Below are 26,421 nucleotides of genomic sequence, written 5' to 3'. Positions count from 1 at the left end.
CTAACAGTGCCACGTTGCCACTCAGCTCTTCGTGATGGCGTGCCTGCTCCTCCCAGGAAGCACGCACGACATCACGAATGTCACGCATGCGCAACACAACACCAATCGGGACGGAGCCCATACGGTCATGGGACTCCTTGTCCGCAGGTAGTGGAGAGCCAGATGACGTGGGCCCCCCCCCCTACATGCAGATGGGCCTGGGACGGGGCATTGCTGCTGGTGCATGGTGGTGCAGTCACAGGGTCAGGGACAGTGACCTGTGCTGCCTCCTAACCCTGGGCCTGGACTTCACCACTTGCACCAGTGGTACTACCCCCACCAGGCCCCATGTGTGGCCCAGTAGCGGGCTCATCCTCCTCTGTGGAGACCACCAACCTGGATGTCTCTGCACCGTCTTCTGCCATTGCAAGCCCCTGTGGAGGCTCACCCGGCCCTTCCGCTACAGCCGTAGTGGCAGACGCAGCACCAGTCCCCTCGCTCCCGGATGATGGCAATTCCTGGGAGGGGGGCTGGCCCTTGTGTCGCCGCCCGGTGGAGACATCCCTGCCGCCTGGCTCCACAGTGCCGTCACCGCCCTCTTCTTCACTCGATGCTGGGTAGAGGGAGACATAGAACACAAGCATCAGGGCACTGTACAATAGTCCCCTAGACAGGAAGCAATAACACAGAGTTGCACTGTCAAACGTCACTTCCATCCTGTCCCTCCAGAACACATGGGTCAATGCACGCAACACACATGCAGAAACAGGCACGTTGCATGCAATCAACATCAGCATCCATGAACAAGGCCCTCCATGGACATACATGTTGCCTTCAAACTCACATGCATCATGGCTCATACTGATCCCATGCACACACATCACCGGAGGGTCATGCATCATGGCTCGTACACCACAGACACAGTGGATACAACGGTGACCAGACTGCATGAGTGAATCTACACATTGTCACGGACATGTGTCATGCATCAATGGCATTTCAAAGTCACACACACGCTTCTCAGACACACAGACATGCACACCATACATGTACATGAGAGCAGCACCCATCTCTCACCTCCCACCCATATCCAAGAACAGGGACTGACATGCATTCATGTGTGCATTCCGCATGCAGCTCCCCATGTCTCATTGGAACACATGCACCATCCATGTTGTTCATGCATTACTGGTCTCACATGCATTACCATGATGTCCCGGTGCACACACATCCATACATGGCCTATGTTACACATACAGGCAAGTAGCTGACTACCAGCACACTGCAACATGCCCTGTCTCACACAGCAATGCATGGCCACTTACCGCTCGACTCCAGACGGGTCTTCCTCCGAAGGATCTGGGCATGGAGCGCTGGGCTTAGGCATTCCAGAACCCTCATCTGGATGTTGCTCAGGTGGACCAGGCACCCCTCTGCATCCTCTGCCTTCACGAGGTGCCGGGCCTTGTTGAGGGTCCTGGACCTGAGGTCCTCCCAGCGCTTCCAGACGTGCTTGATGTCGTGGATTGCCACCCCCTGCACGTTGATGGCAACCACGACGTCCTCCCAGATCCTCTCCCATCCTTACTTGTCGGCGCGCGATGGTGTGAAGAGGGCATCATAATGCCCCAGGACATGCTCCACCAGGACACCGACTTCCTTCTCACTGAAGCTGGTGGCCCTCTGCTTCTCTGGCTGGGGGTCGCCAGTGGTCTCAGATGGTGTTTACCCCGCCATGACGACGCCCGAGGCAGGCGTGGGTGGGCAACTGGGTCCTGGGGCTGGGCTGTGGAGTGATGGTATCCAAGTCGGGAGTCTTCTGTTCCAGCAGGGGTGGACACAGCAACTGGACGCCTGCAGATGGCTGACCTGCAGGCACCAAATAGCAGGGCACGTGGGCAGCTGGCAGGCAGCAGCAGATGGCAGGTGGGAGCGTGCTCGGGGCTCTTGGGGGCAGGAAAATGGCCTTTTGGGCAGGAGCATGGTCTTCCATGTGTTTTTGCATGGCCAGCTTGATACGGAGTGATTTGGCACTTGAAAAAAGTGCACATCAGCGTGTAATTTGAGGAAACGCCATTAGCGTGTCTGTGACGTAGCACGCATGGGCATTTCCCTCAACGCGGGTGTATAGTGGATCAGCACGTGAAAAAAACACACGTCCGTCTGTGGATGCGTGTAATTCGAGGAAAGGGCCTAAACGAGAAAGTGATGTGACGTGCACGGGCGTTTCCCACAGCATGGGTTAAAGGTGAGCGGGGCCAGCAGTTCGCTGTACGTGCCTTTCGTGGAGACCAACGTGTGTGTTGCTACTTCGTGTTGTTTCGCACGCCAAAACAACTTCACAGCTGATCAAGGACGTATCTCTGCTTTTGGCAGGGGTATTGGCTACGTGTGTTTTTCATCATCACGCTAGTCTGATGGTGAGTCGTGCACGCTATTTTTCCAACTGTGGGTGCCCCTGTGTATCGCGTACCGGTTTTCGAGGTCATAGTAGCCTGCGTGTCACACGCGTACGCGTTTTTCGTGTTCCTGGGTGCCACCGCGTACTGCGGGAGGTTAATTAAATGCGCATAGGCTGCAGGGGTTGCATGCTCGGTTTTACTGCAGTTTTGGGGTGCCTGAGCGTTGCATGACCCATCACTTCATCACCGGGGTCGCATACAGCCTTGCAGGTGCTGTTAACATCTTGCATCCCACCCCATTCACCCCAATCGCCCAGGACAATTGTGGTGTACACCTCCCATTGGCACTCCTCCATCTGTGCCGGCACTACTCCATCTATGACATGGTTGGGAGGCCACTAAAGGTGAGGGGCTCCTCAGATGGGCGTATTCCTCGTGGTCAGGGACGTGGCCGGGGTGACCAGGGAGTAGGGGGACTCCAGGGTGTCCAGAGTGGCCACAGAGGGGGAAGAGGCAGGGGTGCGCCACTTGGGCACGATGTTGTGCCATGTGTCGGTTCAGTCATGCCACCACTCCCTGTGGTTCTGGGAGATGCCGCTTCTGCATCTGACACCGGCACCCATGTGACCCGGCAGTCCGTTTCATCGACTGCCACGGGCCCAAGGGTAGTGGTAGCTGCAGGTGCAGCTGTGGACACCACCACCCAGGCTCAGGGTCTGCCAGCGCAGGCTGCGTTGGAACTTGAAGAGTCCATGGAAGATTTCCAACAGGGCAGGAGGCAAACCGTAGGTGCACGCAGGGCTGCCCTGACCAAGACATGTGTCCCTTGGGCAGTAATGTCATTTGCTGCCCCGACCAGCCAGGTGTTGGCAAGTGCAGGGGCAGATGCAGCCAACAACACCCCAGTTGTGAGTCTACCAACCAGGACAGTCACGATCAATGACCCTGCCACAGCGGATGTTGCTGCAAAGGGTCCATTAGAGGGCACCCAGCTGCCACTGACGCAAGTCAGGCCTTTGGTCGTCCCTCCACCTGCCACTCCCTTGGCTCAATCCACCGGTGCCACTGGCCATACTGATCAGGGCGGCATTTGCCAGTCAGGGTCTGCGCCACAATCCAAGAGGAGGAAGGTTGCACCTGCAGCACAGGCTGGGACCCCACACACAGCCACGACCTCCTGCATGTCGAGGAAGAAGCCTTTCTGCAAGCAGGAACTGGACTTCCTCGTGGACTACGTGCAGGACCACAGCCGTGACATGCTAGTGGGGCCAAATTGTCAAACTACCGCTGCCCACCGTGATACCCACTGGAAGAAAATTGCGGAACATGTGAGTGCATTCGGTCATGAGGTGCGCACGGCGCAAGAGTGCAAAAAGCATTGGAATGACTTCAAACGCAGCGCTAAGGCTAAGCGTGCTTCAAATTACAACTTGACTGGCAGTGGGCCGACACCTGAGGAGGAAGACCTCTCTCCGCACAAGTCCCTTGTTGCAGAGTTCATACCACCTGAATCGGTCGAAGGAGTGGGAGAGATGCCGGACTTTGATGCCCAGTCCAGTGAGTGTTGTTGCGTGTTTATCGAGGACATGTGTGTTTTACTTGTGTGATGTGTTGTGCATAACTGCCACTAAATGTCATGTGTATATGGTTATGATGTGCAAGTAATGCAATGCTTCACTGATGCCTGGTGGCTCTGCAGGATGGTGGACATGTGGAGCAGACGGGGACTGTCCGCATCACCACTATTGCACCCTACTCACATGCTGGTCACCAGGATGACCCTCCGGTCCATGTTCCAGCTCACTGGCCCTTCTGCAAGTAGCCTGGGGTGACCTTCCTCTCAGCCCTGGGACTATGTCATAGCATGACTGACGTGCATGGGTCCTCTGCCAGCATGCGGGTACTCCATGTAGGCATGCTCCCTTGCCCTTCCAACCCCCCTCTGCACCCCAATTTCACCTTTGCACTGGTCTGCATCAATTTTGCCGTAAAGTACTTGCCTGTTCATGCGTCCTGTGTACGTGCTAACTTCCACCAGCCAACCTTCCAGACATATGCTGTGTGGTACATCCTTTGTACTTGATGCAGGGTGTCTCACTTGGACTGTGCAGATGTCAGATGCTCCGCAGGGACATGAGTGCCCATTCATGCTCCATGTGCATTCCATGCATGCCCCTATGTGTCCTTGACTGGATGATCATTGTAGTACGTGTCCAGGGTGACCTACATTGCATGGCATTTCATCAGCTTTCCCATAGCCACTGTGGCTCAGTCCAGCATCCCACACATGTTTAGGGTGTGACAGTCTGTGTGGGTCACAGGCCTCAGCCTGTTTCATGCCCAATGACTCTGTCCAATTGGTGTAATGTCTTCTTCACACGTGGGTGTACTCCTGAGGTTTCATCATGTGTCCTGCTTACTGTCCCATCATCATCTTCTGTGTTGTCACTTGACTCAGATGATGCAATTGATGCTTGTCAACACTGTCTGTCAATACACAGGTCTATGGTCATCCTTTTGATACCATGCAAGGCATCCCTGCATTTCCACTTAGGGGGATGGGTGGTTTGCTTGTAGCCATGCTACCCATTGCATGCACATTGCACGTGATGCCTGAAGTTGACCTTGCACTGCCTTCACATTTTCTGATACACATCATGAAGTACTTGTACATGTAGATAGTGAGTAACGTACACATTTTCTGCACTGCATCGACCCACTTCTGAGCGGTATATCACCCTTCTACATGCCTATTCACAGAAGCAATGTCAAGTTGACCCAGCATGCATGGCAGGTTCTCTTTCGTGTGTGTCATGTCTGCTTGATGTGTTTGGTGTCTGTGTGATGTCTATGTGTGTGTGTGTTGTGTGCTTCTAACATGTGTAGTGAACTTTTTTCTCTCTACTTTTCAGATGCTGACGTAATGGAGCCAGAGGATGGTGTTGTCATGCCAGGCACAGGGTTGTTATCACTACAGCAACCCGGAACAAGTGGGGGTCGTGGGGTGGTAGGCCACGAAAACCCACATGTACTACAGACCATCTTGTCTTTGGCTGGCAATGAGTCCAGCCCTGATGACCACTCTGACGTCCATGTCAAGTTGGATGTGCATCAGGTCCATATGTCAGGGGTGAGTGATTCTGATGTGGACACTCCTCTGAGGGGTCAGACAGTCGTGGGAACCTCCGCCTGTGGTGGATCAGGATGCAGGGTCACCCTCCACACCAGTCGCTGATGTGCTTGGGCCATGACGTTGATGGGGGGCATGTAGTCGTGCAGCCGCGGGCGGTGCCAACCCAACGAGGACACCCGGTCCTTGGGTCCCGCAGGTGTCAAGCCCAGCAACGTGGTGGCCGCGCGCAACGGCGGTATACTGAGTGGGAGCAAGACATGACTGCCAATTCTGAACGCCAGGGGGCAGCAATGGAGAACATCGCTGTGAGCATGAAGAGTGTGGCCCAATCCGTGCTCCCCCCTGGTAGGCAGGTGCTTCTCCAGCAGCGGGCCCTCAGACAGGGCACGCCAGGCTGAAATTTTGTCTCTGCGTCAAGCAATTGCTGCTCACGTAGAGGCACACATGGAGGCACACTCTGGGTGTCCTCTTGATGTCCCAAAGGAAGCGGTCAGAGGAGAGGTTTGAGCAGCTTGAGCGTACCATCTCGGCTGAGCTATGTGCTTGCCGGGAGGTGCATCAGTTGCCCAGCCAGGCCTTGCAGGAAGAACTCTGCTTTACACATGTTACCTTGCAAGAGGAAGCACGCGTATCACGGGAGGTTCGGCATGCAGATCTACGTGTCATCGCCGCACAGAACCAGGCTCACCCGTCCGGCAGACTTGCTGCCGACGAGGGGCAAGCTGCGGCTGGGCATGGTCAGGCTCCTGTGCCACGTCCTCCTTTTCAGGAAGAGCCAGACTCAGACAACGAGGTATCTCCCACATAGGTCGGGCTGTGCAGGACTGGAGCCCATGGAGTTTTTTTTTTTCCTCATCATCATCGCATGTGGGTGTTGAGCAGCACCCTGTACCCCCCTGCCCCCCTGGGTCGTATGTGGCCATTTTTGATTTTTCTTTTAGTTTAGTTAGTTAACTTTCAATTTGATAGTTAGTTTAATTAGGTAATGTAGGTTTTTCATAGTTAGTCTAATTAGTTAATTTAGCTTAAAATTGCTTGTCTATTGTGCTTTCATGTGACAGTGTGGTGCTTTGTGGCTTTTGAAAGCATCCACTGTCTGTTCCAGCTGGTCCCTTCAAGCTTGTCTCCTGTATGTGTTTGCAGCTTGGGGTCCTGACTCACATATGCTACTCCTGCTTCCCTTATCCATGGGCTCGCAAGGATGGTTCGGTGTTACAGCCTATTACACAAGAGCTTTGGACTGTCATATATGTGGCATGTCTGCTGCTTTACTACTTGTGTTGACACCCCTAGTGGGGATGATAGGGGTGATATTGACCACAGTTCTTCCTTTGATAGATGGGTGGTTTCATGATTCATGTGTACTTTAATTGCTATACATTGTGTAGTATGTTTCTTATCTTTACTGTAAACATGCTTGATGCAATTCATGCTGTAGACAGTGGCTAACACACTTTGCCTGTGAAAGTCGCACTGATGGAGTGATTTCTGATGTACGTCTCTGACATGGTCCAGTCATGACATGCCTGAGGAGACACACACAGGGAAATTTCAAGCATTAATCATGTGTTTTCTGCCCTTTCTGCAGGAGATGAGCCTCCAGATCACCTTTCCCAGCAGACATGGCCCATTGGAAGTCTGGAAGCTGGCCACTTTCGGTGGTGCAGACATGTGCATGTGTGCGCAGGCAGAGCCACAGGGATTGTGCTCATACATCCTAAAGAAGCTGACGTGTTTCAAGGAACTCCAGTCAAGGTGAGCAGCACAAGGGGGCCACACCACAGCCAACCTTCCACCAGGCCAGTTGCACATGCATGCTAAGTAGCACCACTGATGGTGAGCTTGGGCAGATATTGGTGTTGAAGCGCACAGTACAGCTATGATGCGTTGGTGAACTAATGGCTAGTTGATGGGAAAGTTTTCAGGGGCATATGCAGGGGCAGTGGCACATATCCTACGGTCCACTATGGTCCATTGAGGCAGTTGTATTAGCCATGTAGCGTTCTAAGACAGGGAAAGAAATCGCCACATGCACTACCTACTTTATTTGGGTTATGCTGGAACATGACTTGTACTGAAGCCGTACCTTGCTAAATGGGTCTGGCTGCTTACCCAGGGAACATTGGATGTTGTGTGAATCTTGACACATTGGTCTTCCATTTGCCATGCACCCACCGGCGCCTGACTTACTGCATTGACTGTGTATGAACCATCACGGGGGGGAATCTTACGTATGGGTACGAAGCACCACACCAGTTAGTTTGTTTGTAGAGTATTTTGTTACTTTGGGGCATGCATGGTGGTGTGTGTGTGTGTGTTATGGGCACGCACAGATTAGTGACTCTGGCTCTCTTTGCAGCATTGAACTGCTCATGTTACCGGACCTGAGAGTGCGCAGGCAGGAGGCCAGCACTCACCCCAGAGATAAGTTTCTCTTTGACTTCCATTTGAGTTATTTGGTACTATGTGCATGATGTACATGTTTGATCTGATTGTGTATGTGTTAATGTGAGTATTATATTTTTTTACATTCCCTACTTTCCCTTGTCAATCCTACTCCCCTCTCCTGCCCTTCATTCCGGTTATCCAGTATACCAATGCCTGCCCCAACTGCATATCCCTGACCCTCCTTCCCCACCAGGGTCTCAGAGGCCTGTGTGAGTTTGACCTTGCAGGCACCCAGACCACGGTGGGGGTGGTTGGTTTGTGCCACTCCTGCGCCTGTACACGGGAGCTGTGACAGTACACATCAGTTTGTGGTGCATCATTGTATATTATGTACCAAACATGGTACACATCCTGTTGTGACATTGTTTTACTGTGCTACCTTGGTTGTTCCATTAATGTGCTAGTACTTGTGCTTTGTGATGTACTGCTACTTCAAGTCATCTACTGGAGACTCTTATGGTTTATTTTGCTGCCTGCAGGCTTTTTGCTTGGCTTGTGTGTTTGCCTGCTTGGAGTTCTCTTTGATGTGCTGTTTTTGCAAGTCAAGGTGGCCTCTGAGGGTGCTGGACACTTTTTACACACAAGGTGGAAGATGGAGACAAAGGGGAAGGGTGATCCTGTGGCCAGGTAGACTTCAAGGATGAAGGTTACATACCCCATGCGCAGTTGTTCAGTGGGTCATGGGGATATGTGAGGGGGGGTATTTTTTGTTGTTGGACAGTTGCGTTGCCCCACAGTGAGATGGGCACCCCGATATTGCAATTATGGTATCCTATGTACATGATGTATTCTGCTGATCAATGGCTGTTCATGTGTTGTGTTTACCTTTCAGGTGTGAGGGTATAGTTTTGGTTTGACATGCTGGGGTGTACACATGGGCAATGTTCACATGTGATGAGGACACTGATGGTCACTTGATTGCACATGTATGTATTGAGTGCATGTCCCTACTGACACAAACACTCGCACTATGATCCACAACATGCAAAACAACCCTTCCGTGACCACATGTGCACTCAGTTTGCCTTCTGGGGCCCACTGCGTCTCTGCAGCACATGATCTATGACTCTTGTGGATCCTGTACATGCGTGATTTGTTTTTTTATTTAGTTTGTCGTTTTCATGTGATGCTCTGGGTGTGCATCACACACAATGGCTGGTCACTTTGCTGTGTGCTGAGCAGTGTGTTGCAGGAGATGGACACAGCACACGTATTATGTAGTGTTGATTTTGCCGTGCACAATGTGCATGTAAACAGGAATTCATTGTTATGTTCAAGCTACAACTGTTGGTATGCATTTGGGTATGACTTGCTTTGTGTGGGAGGTTGTTGGTCAGTCATTTCATCTGATTCCATGTCAGGCATCATTGTCTGATGGCACTTTGCATTTTTCACATGTCAATGTGTACATTATTGTTACTGTGTTGGTGTTTTGCTATTGCTTGCCATGTCATGTTGTGGTTTTGGTGGCTTTGGGTGACATACCAGTGATTGTCATGGCCTGTTTTGCAGGTCTGTGTGATACACACCTTGCATGTGTACCTTTTGGCAGCACAGGATTGGTTAGGTTTGAGTAGCTAGGGATGCACACAATGTGGCACTTCCATGGCAACATTCTCAGGGTGGTAAGGTTGTGACAGTTGACTGTCTCTTTATCATCATCGATTGTCACCTGGTATGTGCCAGGCCTGTGTGCACTCCCCAGGGGTGGGATTTTAGGTGAAAAATGTGGCCACAAGCTGGGTCCGGGCTGCCTCGCCATGGCCCTAGCCCCTCCCAGGGGCAGGGCCTGTGACTGTGGTTGCGGATGTGGGGGCACCACCATGTCCACCGGTACGCCCTGCCATGTTGCAACATTGTGCAGGACACATGCTGTCACAGTGATCCTGCACACTACTGGGGGTGCATAGAGTAGCTGCCCGCCAGAGCGGTCAAGGGAGCGGAAGCATGACTTGAGCACTCCGAATGTGCGCTCCACTATGGCCCTGGTTGCAATAAGGGCAGCGTTGTATCTTACTTGGGGTGGTGGGTTGGGGTTCTGGATTGGCGTCATCATGTGGTTGCTCAGAGGGTAGGCACTGTCCCCTGCAGAGGTGATAATGGTTGTGAATATTGGGGTTTGTGTATTTGTCTGTGTGTGACATGCATTCATGTGCACAGGCATTTGTACTCACCTAGGAGACATGTGTCGCCATGATGCCCAGCTTCCAGGGCCTGGCTCAGGGCCGACATTCTGTATATGAAACTGTCATGGGTGGAGCCAGGGTAGTTTGCATAGACAGAGGTGATGATTCCCTTGGCTTCGCATACCACCTGCACATTGATGGAATGCCAGTGCTTGCGGTAGATGTGCTCAGTGGCCCTAAGTGGATGTAGGGCCACATGGGTGCAATCTATGGCACCGAGCACTTTGGGGAAGTGTGCCACTCTGTAAAAGTCCTGGACAATGATCTGCCATTCTGCGGGTGTTCTGGCAATGTATATCTGCCTGCGGACTGAGGGGCGCGCAGTCATGATTGCCAACACCTGGTTTAGGCAGCGTGACTGAGTGGCCTGTGAGACCCCCCGCAACATTGGCAGTAGTCCGCTGAAATGACCCAGTGGCCAAAAGATGCAGGACATTGAGCACCTTCTCCAAGGGGTGCAATGCTTGGGAGCAGAGGGTGGGGTATGTAGGGTCATCTTCCTACTCCCTGACCAGGTCTAGGATGATATGAGGTGGAAACCTATACCTGCCGTAGACCTGGTCATCAGGCATCCCAAAAAGGCTAGTCCGGGAGGAAAAAATGCGGGCCCTGGCTATTCTCCTCCTCCTGCGGTGTCCCACGATCAGTGCTGTGACAAATGGGGCATTCATCGTTGCTGGTGTCCCACAATCAGTGCTGCGACAAAGGGGGCATTCATCGTAGGGGTATATACGTGTATGTTGTTTGTGCGCGCTTTTATACTGTGCGCAGGGACGCTTACGCCTGCCTTCCTGTGGTGGACGTGTTGACGCCTGTGCACGTCTTTTAGCGTGCACTTGTTTCCCGTATTCAAATCCATGAATACGAGTTGTTCGCGTGCGTGTGGGCGTTCCATGTATTTCCCTGCAGTACTTCCCCAGTTACGCCTTTTTTTTCACGCGTTGTTCCCCATTCTGTGCGTTATGCCCCATGTCCTGCCCCCTTTTTGGTGTGGGCGCGGACGTTGTGCGCTGTCCCTGTGCGCATCGCGCACAACCAGTGGAAAACACGCTCAGCGTCTTCCTTGAATTGCACGCGTGCGCGTGTACTTGCTTTCTTGCGCTTTCTCCACCTTGCGCCAGCTTGCGCTGGGATTTTCAGCGCACGTTTGTTCCATGAATCGGCCCCTAAGTCGTTTTACACATGTACAGATGCAAAAGAAGCACAAGAATCCGAAGTAATCTTTAAGCTAGCTTTATAGTGAATAGATTGCAGCAAAGCGCATATATATATATATATATATATATATATATATATATATATATATATATATATATATATATATATATTATAGCCACGGTAGTGGCCGTGTAGTTATGGTTAAGTTGCTGTTTCCATAGGAAGAGCGCTTTTTGGCTGGCTTATAACTTCGCTCTCCCTGGACGAATCCTCACCAAACTTTGCAAAAAAGGTATATGGCCCACTGAATTATTTTGGAAAGTTTGGTGAGGTTTGGTCTAGGGGGCAAAGTTATAGGGGAGGGCCCAACATGTCTTTTTTTCCCATAGACTGAATGGGGAAAAAACTTTGCTCACACCTACAGCCTAAACCGCTGGACGGATTTTCACCAAATTTGCAGCAGGAGCAGCGGCTTGGTCCCGAAAGCATGCTTTTCTAAATTTAGTGAAAATCCGTCCAGTAGTCTTTTTTAAAATGACCAAAAAGTAGGTAAAAAAAAAATAGTGATATCTGTGTTCGGTCCCTGGACACACTTCCCTGTTCGCTCCGCAGACAGTGTCCTGGTTGGCTAATCGAACTTGCGTCATGTCCACGGACATGCAGCGTTTTCGCCGATTGGATGGTGGAGAGCGTGGCGTGCATCAGATTTTTGGAAATGCCCACCATCTTCTATCCGCTGATGTCCGCGGACAGCGCTGTGCCAAATGGTGGGGAAATACAATTTTGGCAAGTGTGTTGGCCTGTAAGACTGTTTGGGGAAAGTGGGGGAGTAAGAGATGGCTCAAATATTGTATCTATTTAGGTGGTAGACACTGCTGTTGTTTTTGTTGTGTCCGTGGATAGCCGCGCTGTCTTGATGTCCGTAATCAACCAAAATGGGGATGTCCTAAGGACACTATACGAATTTGTACTGTTTACAGGCAAGTTGAAACTGTTCTTAGAACACACACGGTGTCTGGGATGTCCGCAATTAAGTGAAAATGGAGGTGTCCTAAGGACACTATTCCTGTCCGTACTGTTCGCAGGCAAGGTGATACTGTTCTATGAACACACACAGTGTCCGGGATGTCTGTAATTAAATGAAAATGGAGGTGTCCTAAGGACACTATTCCTGTCCGTTCTGTTCGCAGGCAAGTTGAAACTGTTCTAAGAACACACATGATGTCCGTTTAAAAAAAAAAATATGGAGGTGTCCTAAGGACACTGTACCTGTCCGTACTGTTCGCAGGCAAGTTGAAACTGTTCTAAGAACATGCATGGTGTCCGGACATTAAAAAGGCTATATGGCATAATTAAAATGTTTTGATTCTATGGGTGTGATCTATGGGTGTGATGTGAGTCTTGAGTGTTTGGCCGTAGGCCTTCGCCCATGCACCCAAGACTCTAGGCCCTGGCCACAACCACTGCATCATATCACACCCATAGAATCAAACATGGGTGTGATGTATGGGTGTGATATGCTGGGGTGGTTGTGGCAAGGCCTAGAGTCTTGGATGCATTTGGTGGTTGTGGTGAGGGCTTAGAGTCTTGGGTGCAAATGGTGGTTGTGGTGAGGGCCTAGAGTCTTGGGTGCATGTGGTGGTTGTGGTCAGGGCCTAGAGTCTCGGGTGTATGTGGTGGTTGTGGCCAGGGCCTATGCAAGATCAAAGTTATAAGTACCGAAGTTATGAGATTTCATGGGTGTGATATGCTGCGGTGGTTGTGGCCAGGACCTAGAGTCTTGGGTGCATGGGCCATGCATTCAAGACTGAAGTTATATGCACTGTTTGTTTCAGTTGTTGTGTTATGGAGCAGTATTTATGAGTTGTACTTATTGTGATATACTTACTGTTTGGTTTGGTAACTGCAGTACATATATTCTTTGTCAATTTCTGTGATAAAAGAAAAGATCATGTTAGTATTGGTAGTTTGTAAGGACTTATAGCATTTAATAATAGACATTATTTATTCATTTTGACCCTCAATTTTAGTAGATTACAAACCAGTGTACTATGCTATTTGCTCAGTTTCTGTGTTTGTTTTTCAAACCATTGGGTCTGTGGAAAAACGAAAATCCATGTCGGATAAAAAAAAAACCTTTTTTTGTTATGCTACAGCCTCTTTGTTTGTTTGTTTTTACTGTTCACTTGTTGTTTTTGACAAATGTTCTATCTGTTGGCTTGGTGCACATTTCTGGAGCAGTTAGATACCTGTTGGCATATTCTAACTGTTTATTTTTTGTTATAATTCAGTGGTATCGATTTATCTGGTTGGTTGTTGCAAAATCTTGGGGCCGTTAGATACCTGTTGGTGTATTCTAACTGTTTGTTTCTTGTTATAATTTAGTGGTATTTATTTATCTGTCTGGTTGTTATAGAATCTTGGGGCAGTTAGATACCTGTTGGCGTATTCTAACAGTTTATAGTTTTTTAATTGAAGTTTTGTTAATGTTTAAGTACAGGTTAGTTATAACATTTTGGTTTTAAGAAGATTAAAGAAGTGTTTGTAAGATTTGATGGTAATCTCTGCTTTAAAATAATGGTACTATTATTACATTCAAACCATCCACATTTCTTTTTAATATATGCAGTGTAGTGACCTGCATCAGTTGTGCCTCTTGCGTGGTAGATAAAAAACCCTTTTTATGTTATGCTGCAGTGTATTTGTTTGTTTGTTTTTACTGTTCACTTGTTTTTGACTAATGTTCTATCTGTTGGCTTGGTGCACAGTTTTGGAGCAGTTAGATACCTGTTGGCGTATTCTAACTGTCTATTTTTTATTATAATTTAGTGGCATTGATTTATTTGTTTGATTGTTGCAAAGTATTAGGGCAGTTAGATGCCTGTTGGTGTTTCTTACTTGTTTATTTCTTGTTATAATTTAGTGGTTTTCTTTTATCCGTTTGGTTGTTGTAGAATCTTGGGGAAGTTAGATAACTTTTGGCATATTGAAACAGTTTATAGTTATTTAATTGAAGTTTTGTTAATGTTTAAGTATAGATTAGTTATTAAATTTTGGTTTTAAGAATATTAAGCGTTTGTAAGATTTGCTGGTAATCTTTGCTTTAGAGTAATCATTACATTTGAACCAACCACATTTCTTTTTAATATATGCAGTGTAGTGACCTGCATTGGTTGTGGCCTCCTGCGTGGTAGATTATACCTATTGTTGTGAAGGTTTTCTTACCAAGTGATACTTGACCATGTGTGAATCCAGTCAGTTTGCAGTTGTTTTTGGTACCATCTGCATTGTAACGTAGAAGCATTAGTATTATGTATTGACTATGTGTTTGTTTTAGTATGGTGGAGCGATTATCTGAATTTCAGGTAGTACATATTCTACCATGGTTTGCATTTTGTACAAGTTGCTGAAATGGAACAGATTCACAATTAGGTATGGATACATACACAAAGCACTCATTAGGGATTTGTTCCTGTGTCACCTTGTTGCAGAGAGTGCATGTATGTTTCCACATGTATGAAATAGCTATGTTTTTGTTTACCAGTACTTGTAGTAAGTATATTAGAAATTCTTGCAGATCTTCTTGTGAGTTTATAGTGAATTTCACCATTCCAGCACAGCGGTCCAATTCTTGTCCTATTGCATGAACTCTATACGTGTTTTCAGGATTGTTTGTTGCGTTTCTATGAAGTGCTAACATTTGCAAACACAATTGATCTGTACTGTGTAAGTAAATGTTCTCAACAATTGGTGGTAATTGAAATAGAATATTCATTGCTACATGTGCATAGCAACTTACACCAGTTATATTTGAAAATTTGAATGGACCAGATAGGTCTGTGTCCAAGTCATTTTTTCGGAATGTGTGTTGCTTCTTTGAAGAAGTACCAGAGTTACTTTGAGTAATAGGTTCTTCTTTGGTTGTGGCAATTGATTAAGTATTTGTTTCTTTTTGTCTCTTTGGAGGATTTGCAGTGAGATCCTGTTGCATTTCTGTTTGAATTATTTTTCTTTTATAACATTTTCTTTTTTGTGAAACAGGATATGTTTTGAGATGGGGGGTGTAGAGAATGTAGTCTATTGTATTATAAAATGCAAGGAATATCAGCCTTTACTTTATTTGCATCAAAGTTGATTAGAAATAGATTGTCAAGTGTACGTAAGCGTGATAGTGCTACGTAGCTCATGCCTTCTTAAAAGACTGTGTTACCAATATCTATCAATGCTTTGTCTAGGGTAAGACGTTGTGATTCATGAATGGTGACTGTGTATACTAGAGTTACAAAAAATAGTTATCTGCGTACATACATGTCTTTGAATAGAAGGAATTGAGCTGTTGAGCGGCCTATCCTTTTTATTTCTGAAAGTTTGTCAAAGAGAATATTGACAAACTGAATGTTATTGTCACGTGGGTATGTTTGAAATCAAACAACTGTATCTAGTGCTCCATTAACTAGTCCTTGCTCCATGTCAACGTTACGTTTAAGCATTACTCTTCAGTTTAACGATAATTTTAATATGTTTTTCCAAACCAGCTTTGTTGGAGATAGAATTTTCGAAGGTATTTTTTCTTGTTGTGGCTTGTTCACACATGGGTAGTGTCATACCATGTATGTCTAGTTTGTCTGTTGCGGAAATTTCAATTATTGGTTGCATTTCTTTTTTCAACATTGTTTCATTGAATTTGGAACAGCATGCAAGAGTTGTCATTAAGGCCATACAATTGATATTATTGTGTGCTAATTGTTCCATAACATCAGTAGCACATGAGTTATACCCATAAAGTGCATGGATGTGCCGTTTTTAATATTGCTTGTGCTTCTTGAGATAGTACACCAACTCTAATACTTGTTAAAATGTTGGCGTAGGTGAGGTCTGTGCACTGTCACATGTTTTCTGTTAATTCTCTTTATTGGAAATGTTGCCAAAGGTTGACATTTCCTATGCTACCAATAGTTTTCCGGCAGAGTTTGTGTCCTAAGGTTTTAAAAATTGGTTCACCTTTCACTGGTGTCAATTGAAGATCTCCAAAAAATATGTGTTTTCTTCCAAAGAGCTCTTCATAGTTTGTTTTAAGTACTTCTTGTAATCTAAGGTGAATCAAAGCCAACATTAGTTTGGAGACCATGCTCGCTTCATCTATTAGTAGCATTTTCATTTGTTTTAACACTCTGCGTAGTTCCATTGCAGCTTCTGTAGAAAGTTTGTAATATTCTAATTTGTTTTGGTATTCTACTGGTAGGAGTAGTAATCGATGTAAAGTTACACCTCCTATGTGTATGCAGCTACACCTGTGGGGGCAGTTACAACTGCTGACAGTATGTTGTTTGTCAATTGTTGAAGGAACTTGCTGATGATTTTGATTAAGAATATTTTGTCTGAACCAGCTTCACCACTGACGTATAATAGTATAGGTTTGTAATTTTGGCAGGTACATTCTTTATTTACATGTTGTATACCATGTGCAATTTATTGTGTTACTTTTTGAAAAATGCTACGCTGCTCATTGTTTAATTTTGATTGTAATGTACTTAAGCCTTCTGTATCTTCATACTGACACATGGTGTTTTCTACTTCTGTCATAGCTAATGCTGCCTCATTTGCTATTAGTGGCTGTCCCAGTGGTTCTTGGTTTCCTGTTACAGAAGGTTGACTACTGTCAGGAGTGTCCTTATCTAGTTGAGCCTGGAGTTCTTCTTTGTGTTGCTGTTCATTGTGCAACATTGTTTTGTACTGTGTAAAGTTTACATCGGTGATAGTGCTTTCATTTACTTTGAAAGCGTCTTCATAGGAGTTATAGTTATCTATTATTTCTTCTTCTTTTCTCCATGGTTTAAAGAGTTGTAGCAGAGTTGTAGCAGGGACATGTAATATAGTTCTTTATGTTGAAGAGTTTTTAATGACAATTTCTTATGATTCATTAAACTTGATTTGGTAAATTTTACTAAGCTGCTTTCACAATTTGTCACTCTGTATCTACCTTTCTTTTTCATCAGGTTTTATATTATTTTTGTATGTGAAGTTTTGTGCTAAGTGGTATAGACACATGGTTTCCAAAGTGGTACTTCTGTTTGGGTAGTATCTGTCTATTAAATTGTTTTTCAAAATGTCTTGGCTGTGCAGATAATTTTTGGCTATTGTTTCTATGTCATCGTAACATTTGAGAACTCTTTTTCTAAATTATACGGACCAAGACTTAGCCATACTATATTTTCAGATTTTCCATACAAAGCAGTACCGGTCAAATGATCTGCAGCTTCATAGCAGCCACGTTCTCCAAGGGAGAGCATTTTTATTGCCAAGCTGTACAATTTCTGAGACAGTGTTTTGTCTGATGACAGTACATTCCAGAGGTCTTGAAGCTCTGTTCTTTCTGCTTTTGTTAAGTAGGCTGTAACATATCCTGCAACTGCAGTGGAATTGGCTGCAATGAACTGCAAATCTATGTTTGTGTTCCACAATAGGGCAATGATTGCATTGTAATCATTGATATATTTTTCTTCTTCTGTTCTTTTTATTTAATATGTATTTTAGGTGATTTACCTTTTAACACTATGTCTAAATGAAGACATGAAGTTTTTCACTTCACCTGTTTCTGTAACTGGTCTAGGGAAACCAAAACGGCATTTGGTGTAGTATTTCCCTTTGTTTTTGTATTTGCAACAACAATATTTGCCACATTTGTGTCTTTGAAATTGTACAATTTGTGCATGAAGATCACTATTTGTTGCTTCTGATGGAATTTCCTGAGTGACATATTTTTCGATAAACTGTAACACGGTGGCATCACTGTCTTGACCAAATTTAGGAGCATCTTTAATCCATAAAAGCATGTGGATATGTGGTGCTCCTCTGGCTTGGTATTCTTTTCTCCAAAAGAAGTGTTGCACTTCTCAGAGGGGAGGAACATTTTTATTACAAATAAAGTGTACCATAGCAATGAAGTGGTGATGGAAATATCTTGAAACATTAACAGTATCTTGAGAGCAAAGTTCTACAGATGTTAGTATATCTATGTTTGTTTTGTTTGATATGCGTAGGAAATCATGCAGATCTTCCCATGCATATTCTGCACAACTTAATGTAACAAAGTGGGTGGGTTAAGGTTTCTTATCATGCAATGTACATCTCTGTGACGCCGGAACCAGTACTCTTTCGTACCACGCATGTTTATATAATAATAATATAATAAGTGCCAATCAATTGTAGATTACTGTGTAATTAGGGGTCCTATAGTTTGTGTAACCAATAGGACTTTGTGTATTTAGTGACGTTCATAGTGGTCACTTTTAGGGCAGGGCTTAGTTGCCACACCTGATGTTAAAGTAACCAATCACATATTCACACTTTTTTAGACTAGTATGGAACATATACTTAGATACTCACTCAGAACCAATCACCTATACTCATAGGTTTTTGTAGTTTGCCATGTAGGATGATGTTAGTACATACGTAGGTTAACATCAGGTTTTACTAAGAATGTTTGAGTAAGAGTATCGAGTGATTTTGTTGATTTTGTCTCTCAGTACGTTAACAAGTTATCAGTTTGTGCAGTACAGACTATGTTCCTTTAAGAAGCCACAGGATTACCTGAATCTATGCCCATCTAAAAGACTTTTGCACTTCATTCTTTATTTAGAATGGAACAGCTCCCAACTATGATGGTCATGGGGAGCAGAGAAAAGATCCCTATTAAACCACGAGTCTGTCGCCTATTTAAAGCACCAGAAATATTGGAGACAGTCAAACATTTGCTGACCGAATGTCAAACTATGAACAGTACAATTCAGTATTATATTGGTATGTATGTACATAATCGGGAAGCTATTGGGAAACAGTCCTTTTGGCATTACTGCACTAATACTAATAGTATGCGTCTGCTAATTGCCCTTCATAATATGACTAAATATCGAAACCAGGTTGGGCTCAATCATATGGGAAATTGGAAATTATGTGACAATGTGCTATATGTTAAATGGATGGTGGGTCCTATTGGGCAGAACAACTATAAATATACCCCACATTGTCATTTATATCCAGACATTTTTCTCAGAAAGAGATCAGAAAGCGATACTTCATGTTTACCCCAATTATATAAAGTTCTGAGAGATTATTTGTCCACATATTAAAGAGACATTGGGGAGATTAGAGCTGAGAATGTTTAATTTGAATGCATTTCATTATGATTATATGAAGAATGATGGTTAAATGGTTTTTATGAATATCATTGTTATTTATTTTTTAGGAAGTGATGGATACCATGATAGTATTCTCTTGTGTATTTGTATAACATGTGTAAAGTTTATTATGTAAACTAAATCATATTAAATAAACTATAATCATATGGCTTTTGTTCGACATTTTTGTAATTTGCCAGAACACATAATATCACAATTGATGTTATAAAGGATAACAATTGATACAGAGCATGGTACAACAATTAATATATCTGATTCAGCATTTTATTGTGCCATCATATTATGCAGGGGGTGAATAAAAATACAAGCAACATTCTAAAACATTAAGGACTCTGCATTATAGTGCATAGCACATAATATACAACAATGCATCATGTTATGCATCTCATTATGGAGTCATTGTATACAAACAATGAATACATGGTGCATGCCATCATTATTAAAATCCTTTAAACCTGTACTTCATAATGTCCAATATGTGTACATGAGTAAGGTCCCAATTAGTCCTAGTTGTAATTCTCCTGTGTAAAAACATTTGGTAAGATAAGACAGCACTATACAGAAAAGGTTCAGAGAACCACTTTTACAATGGGTATGGAGGATTCAGCCTCCATACACAAGATGAATAATACCTGAGACATTAAAAGGAGAGAATAAAACAATACACAATTTCAGCTTTCACCCAACCCCAACAATTGTGCCAAGAATTGCAAAAAGATGCATCGATAAGATGTTAGCAGCATCATAAAAAGTGCAAGGGGCAATAAAGGGCATATACGATTGTATGGTTGGTAGTCTGTGATCAAACAAGTTTGATTATATTAATCATTTTGGTAATAATATGGGATCGGTTATAGAAGACATTTGAGATAGTTGCATTATAATACCCAATCCCAACTAAATGTGCAAAAAATGGGAAAAAGTACATCAATATATACATTAGCAGCATCATAAAAGTGCAAAGAAGCAAAAAAGTGCACATACAATTGAGGTAGTCTGCAGTTATTAGTCAGGGGTCAGAAATATTTGATTATATCAATCAATTATGGGAACAATTATAGACACCCATTGCGATGATAGCATTCTAATTCCCGGATCTTCCAGCTTTCAATGGTCTTGCTATTATACACCATGCTTGGTGGATATCACTTGCTACAAATAAAAAATACTAGATTTATTTCATCACTGTACCTGTTCGATGTATATCGCAACATTACAAATTATCTTTAATTTTTTACACCTGGCGAGACATTAACCCTGGCAGAAGAACAGGAAATGACCTAAGGATTCTTTGGCCGAGCCACTGACCAAACATAGGTCATTGCCAATGGGCTCCCACATTTTGGTGCAATATGATTTGATAGTTTATTGATTTAGTGCCTATACACAATGTTTTTCAAAGCGCTTCACAGCAAGGGAGGGAACAAGGGAAAATACAATAACATTCTTACAGGCCATGACCAACAAGAATGTGAAAATAACTCTCGTACTCGACCTGGCGACATTTCAGATATTGCTGGAACGGGATGGACGGAAATACAACTAAGGGAGGGGGGAGAAGACAAACATGTGTTGCTATAATACTAGGTCCAGGGACAATTCTGATCGAGGAAGTGCATAGAAAAAGTAAGGGGGGGAGAAGGGAGAAGGGAGAGGAGAAGAGAACAGAGAATAAAACAGTGAAAAAGAGCAGAGAAGCAGAGGGGAGAGCGAATACAGTTGCAGAAGTCAGTAGTCACACATAATGTTACAGGAACAGAAAATGTAGGCAAGGAGTCATGGTGACGATGGGCACAGCATGATTCAGGGCCACCCTGAGTAGGGGATTCATCGAGGTCCAACATGAGAGTTCAGAAGGTGAAGCACCAAGAGTCAATGTGTCCATAAAGTCAAATCCAAGCATTGGCAACAGGTCAATGATGGTGAACCCATAGTGAATCAAGACAACTACTGCAGTGAATGGGAGTGGGGCGGGGTTGGAAAAAGGTATAAGGGGAATAGGAGCGGGATACAGTGGGTATAGCAGGAGAGGGCTGCCCTGGGGGGAAAGCAAGATGAAGGATTTAAGCATACAGGCATTACATGCATACAACGGGGGGCAGTGAAATACAAGAGGCAGGCAGCATTACACAACTTGCACAACTCACTGTTTGTTTGTTTGTGTGTGTGTTTGTTTGTTTATTTGGTAATGCGCACCAAACCCTCAGGTAGACGGGCGCAACAGTAAAAGAGTTCTCGAGACTTAGTTACAGTGCCTGTTGTAGGCAATTACATACATGTAGATGGGGTACAGTACAGTAATAGATGCAATAGAATACAGTATATAATACAAGGGGGGTATACCTGATTAGGTACAAATCAGGGCCACACTTGGTGTTGTGCTGAATCCTACAGGACCGCTTGGCCAGAGGAACGTTTGTTTGTTTTTGGTGATACTTACTTAACCGGCACTGCAAGCCGGGCGTGCTCTTGCCGCATCTTACTAACGCTTCCTGGAGGAGGCGGGCATTGTCACGATCACGTGACTCATCACGTGACCTATCCAACGGCACTTAAACGAGGCATAACTGCCCGTGTGGTGTGTTGTGCTGAATCCTACAGGACCGCTTGGCCAGAGAAACGTTTGTTTGTTTTTGGTGATACTTACTTAACCGGCACTGCGAGCCGTGCGCGCTCTTGCCGCATCTTACTAACGCATCCTGGAGGAGGCGGGCATTGTCACGAACACGTGACTCATCACGTGACCTACCCACCGGCACTTAAACGAGGCATAACCACCCTTGCGGTGTTAAGCCCTGGAGGCAGTAAGGGCTGGAGCCGCTGTTGTGCTGTTAGGCTGTGACCTGTGTACATGCACCGATCCCATGAGTAATCCAGACGGGGGATCTAAGCTGCTGTGTTACCTACCTTATTATTACCAGTTATCAGGGTAAGGGGTGGAGAGTCGGACTCTGGCAGCTCCACAAGCTGTCGGGCGTTCCCTACCCTGATACTGAGCGTTTCCTCTGGTCCACGCTGTTTAATGGGAGTGGGATTATTTATTATTTTCAGATTCTTTTCCTTGATGGAACCAATGACATATTTAATATAATATACGGACTTATATTACTTTGATTGTTTGGACAGCGATTCATATCCATTTGTATTTTATCCAAGAGTGCTTTTTAGGCAGTGTTTTATGCGCTCTGAATTGCTTCCTGTGTCCAGTGCATTTTATAATTGTATGTTTGTTGTATTATAGACTGCGTTTTATGTCATTTGGATAGGATACGATCCTATTCAATGGTGACGGTGGGGTGAATTCCCTCTGAGCAGTTGATTTTTACTCGTATAGTGATCTTACGCATCTATTTCTGTATTTGTGCAGACACTAAGGCCAAGCCCCCTGTGGTTCTAGGGGCGCCTTTGTGTGTGTTTTTGCTGCTTACACTGGAGGTGTAATAATTCACCCTTCAACCCTCTTTTAACATTTTTTGCCTCCGACCTGCCCTGATTGGCCGCGCTTTTTCCCCTAGATAGTGCCTTAGACTGGTGAATAGGGGCGCTCGGCCTAAGCACAGTATTGTCTTGCTTGTTTTCACTGTAATATGAAATGTGGTATTAATTCACTTAAAACAGGGATGCCGTCAATAACAGATATGCACTGTATCAATGGCGCGCCCTCTCCTTCTATTATAACGAAAAAACCTCGCTTGAGCTCCACTCCAAGTTCGAGCCTTACAAAACCAAAATCAAATCTAAAACTGATCAATTGTCACACATGGACATTCGTCCTTTTCTTCATGAAACAAGCTTGGTGGGTAACACCGCCTTGACTAGCGGTTTGTCTGCTACAACACTAACTTGCCGTGGGGACGCTCCAAAGGTTGCAGGCCCTGATGGTGTCTCACTTGTTCAATGCATTAAGCATGCTGTGGTGGTCGAAGATAAAATTGATCAGATTGTAAAACATGCGCCAGTGTCTTGTGCAATGGTTACGTTTGCAAAGGAAAATGTATCTTTAACGGATAGCATTATCCTTAATAATGCACTTACTGGGACTGTTGCCCTACCTGTAAATGAATCAGGCATGCCCATTCCTATTTCAAATGAGCCTGAGATTTTGAATGGACATTTGATTCCTTCTGTTGGGGACTTGGCAGTCATTGATCTTGACTCAAATGCATCCTGTTTTTCTTCGCACACTATGTCTGATCATTTAACTAAGTCACCTATCTTATTTACAAATTGCAGTGCGGCTAATTCTGTTGACAAATTATCATTTATTGCTCCGACCCCTAGAAAAATGAGGGTTCCTTGCTCTTCGGTCGAAGATTTACCTGATTCTCAAAATGTACATACTGGCATTGCTCTAACATCGATGAACACTGCAATTTTAGCTTTGGCTAAACTCTTTGAGGTTTTAGTTAGCAAGACTGATGTACATTCTAAGCAGCTTAACCAGATTCTATCTGGCCAAGTGAATTTGTCTAATATGCTCGATAGCTTGAGAAATCTAACCTCTCCCTTCAGCATTAAAAATTCAGTTGCATCTCAAACCTCTTGTCAAATTGACGCTGCCTCACAGCGCTATCAGTCAATTCCGTTGATTGTTAAACCCATCATTGACTTACCAACTATTGTAAATGTAGTCTCTGACAAACAGCAAAAAAAGCAAAATTATGCACTATTTGGTAGCACAAATGCAAGTGTCCCTGATGTATCAGTTCAGTCGAGGCCAAATAAAGGTCTCGCTTCTAAAAAATCTAAAAATATAAAATCTGTTAGTAGACGGGTGGCCAACATTAAGTCGTTTGTAAAGAATATATCCATTCCAGCAAGTACTATCGTCATGGCCTCTAAAGCAATAGCAAAAAAATACCTGCTTCAGTAGCAAGCTAAGAAGGCTAAGTCCGCAATTGTAGCTGCTTCTGCTGTCCCAGTTCATAGTCCTTTAAATGACTTAATAAATGTTGCTGTCGATATGTCTCGACAGCATGTAAATAAACAGTCAGATAACAGTTTTTCCTCATCTATTGATGCAGGAACATTGACCACCGCAGAGCGGCGCAAAGAAATAAGGCAAGCTGTGGATGAGTACATGGCATCCAAAGCTATACCTAAGAAGTTGTCTTTTGCGCCATCTGAAATGGTCAAAATTTACGAACCAGCTGCTGCCATTGCTCAGCAGGTCCATTTAGCACCTTTACAGACTGATAAATCTAGTACCTTATCTGAAGGCGTGTCACAGGCTCACTTGCATAATAAGACACATGTGCCAACTTTAGCTCCTGTGGCTCTGAGCGACATGGAACCATTAATTCAATCTTCATTATTAAAGTTTTTCGCAACTGCTAATTCCGTTCAAGGAAAGGACCACAGTATGAATCACGTAATTTCAAAATCATTGCCTCATTCTTCATCCCAAAAACTGCAGATGGCAGTCACCAAACGACCTGCGATACACTCCATGTCTCTTAGTTGTAAGCCTTCTCCAGCAACTCAATATAATTTGAATCGTGCATCCGTTTTGGTCATTTTTAGCGAACTGCCTGAGATGGATGATATCGGAACCATTGATATTGAGCAGGTAGAATTTCGGGATCACTCAAACCGTTCCTCTGTTATCCTCTGGTTAAATTCGAGGGTAGTGGTAAATGCTATTTGGGCGGTTAAGTCCCAGCTTTTTGACCTTGGCTTCATTCTTGCTACTAATACTGATGTCCTTGTTCTCCATCTAGAGAAACATCTCGATATGCAAACAACGCAATATGCGAATAAAAAACAACCGACTGTTTTATTCCTAGAAAATGGCATTCTTAAACACACTCAAGGCTAGCATACTGGCTCCTTAGCCTTGTCTCTGTCATTTCTTAGTTGGAATTCTAGAGGCCATAGACATCTTTTGAATAACCAAGACTTGCATTTGTTAGATTTTGATATTATTCTGTTACAGGAATCTTAGCTTACTTCCACGCCATCGTGGGATAACCACGATCTGGTCCTGTCCCCTGCATTTAAGGGTTTGATCGGGCGCCCCTCTTCTGGATTATTAACTGCTGTTAAACAATCTTCTACCTTAAAGGTTCAACCTTGGTTTTCGCCACATCCTTTTCTGCAAATGACTAGAATTGTTGGTCCAAACTTCGAATGTGCTGCTATTAACCTATATTGGAACCCCGTTGGCATTTCTGAGGATAGGTTTCTGGAATCGGTGAACGAAGCCTTTAATATTATAATGTTGGATGGACAGTCAGATGCTATTATTTTGGCAGGTGATTTGAATCTGCATTGTTTGGGCCCTTTTGGTAAAGCTGAAACTCATCGACTTGAAAAGTGGACAAGCCTTGTTCATTCTAAAAACATGTTTATGTTAAATGGTTTGTTTGCTCAGGATATTCCTCGAGATCCACCTGGCATCGTGCTCATAGTCAGGGAGTCATTGATTTCATCTATGTTAACTCAGGCATGTTAAATAAGGTCAAATCATTCCAAGTAATTCACACTGATGTCAGTGATCACAATGCGTTAAATACCACTTGGTCACTCGATGCTAGCACTTCCCAGACACATCCTTTGAAACTTATGGGCGTATATAAAGTAAATACAGCTAGAAATCATCTCATTTGGACACAGTCATCCTTAGAAGCTTTTAAATCTTGCTATTTCAATGAGACGAAGTCTACATCTTACTGGGCTCACAATCAAGAGGTAGTGTATTCTGACTTAATGCAGTTATTTCAGCCCTCTTCAATTTTATATCAACAAAAGCAGCCTCCTCACTTGCACTGCTTTGATCATGAATTTAGAGCTAGGAAAGCTGTGGTACGTGGGGACAAAAGGGCAGTTGCTCACCTCCCTGATGACATACGATTTGCAGCCCTTATCCGCATTAAAACTAGATATATGAATTGGGTTAGAGGTAAACAAGCCACATT

Source organism: Ambystoma mexicanum, chromosome 2q (assembly GCF_040938575.1).
Source record: "Ambystoma mexicanum isolate Mex_15411 chromosome 2q, UKY_AmexF1_1, whole genome shotgun sequence".
Classification (NCBI taxonomy): domain Eukaryota; kingdom Metazoa; phylum Chordata; class Amphibia; order Caudata; family Ambystomatidae; genus Ambystoma; species Ambystoma mexicanum.
Note: the sequence above shows the minus strand (reverse complement) of the source record.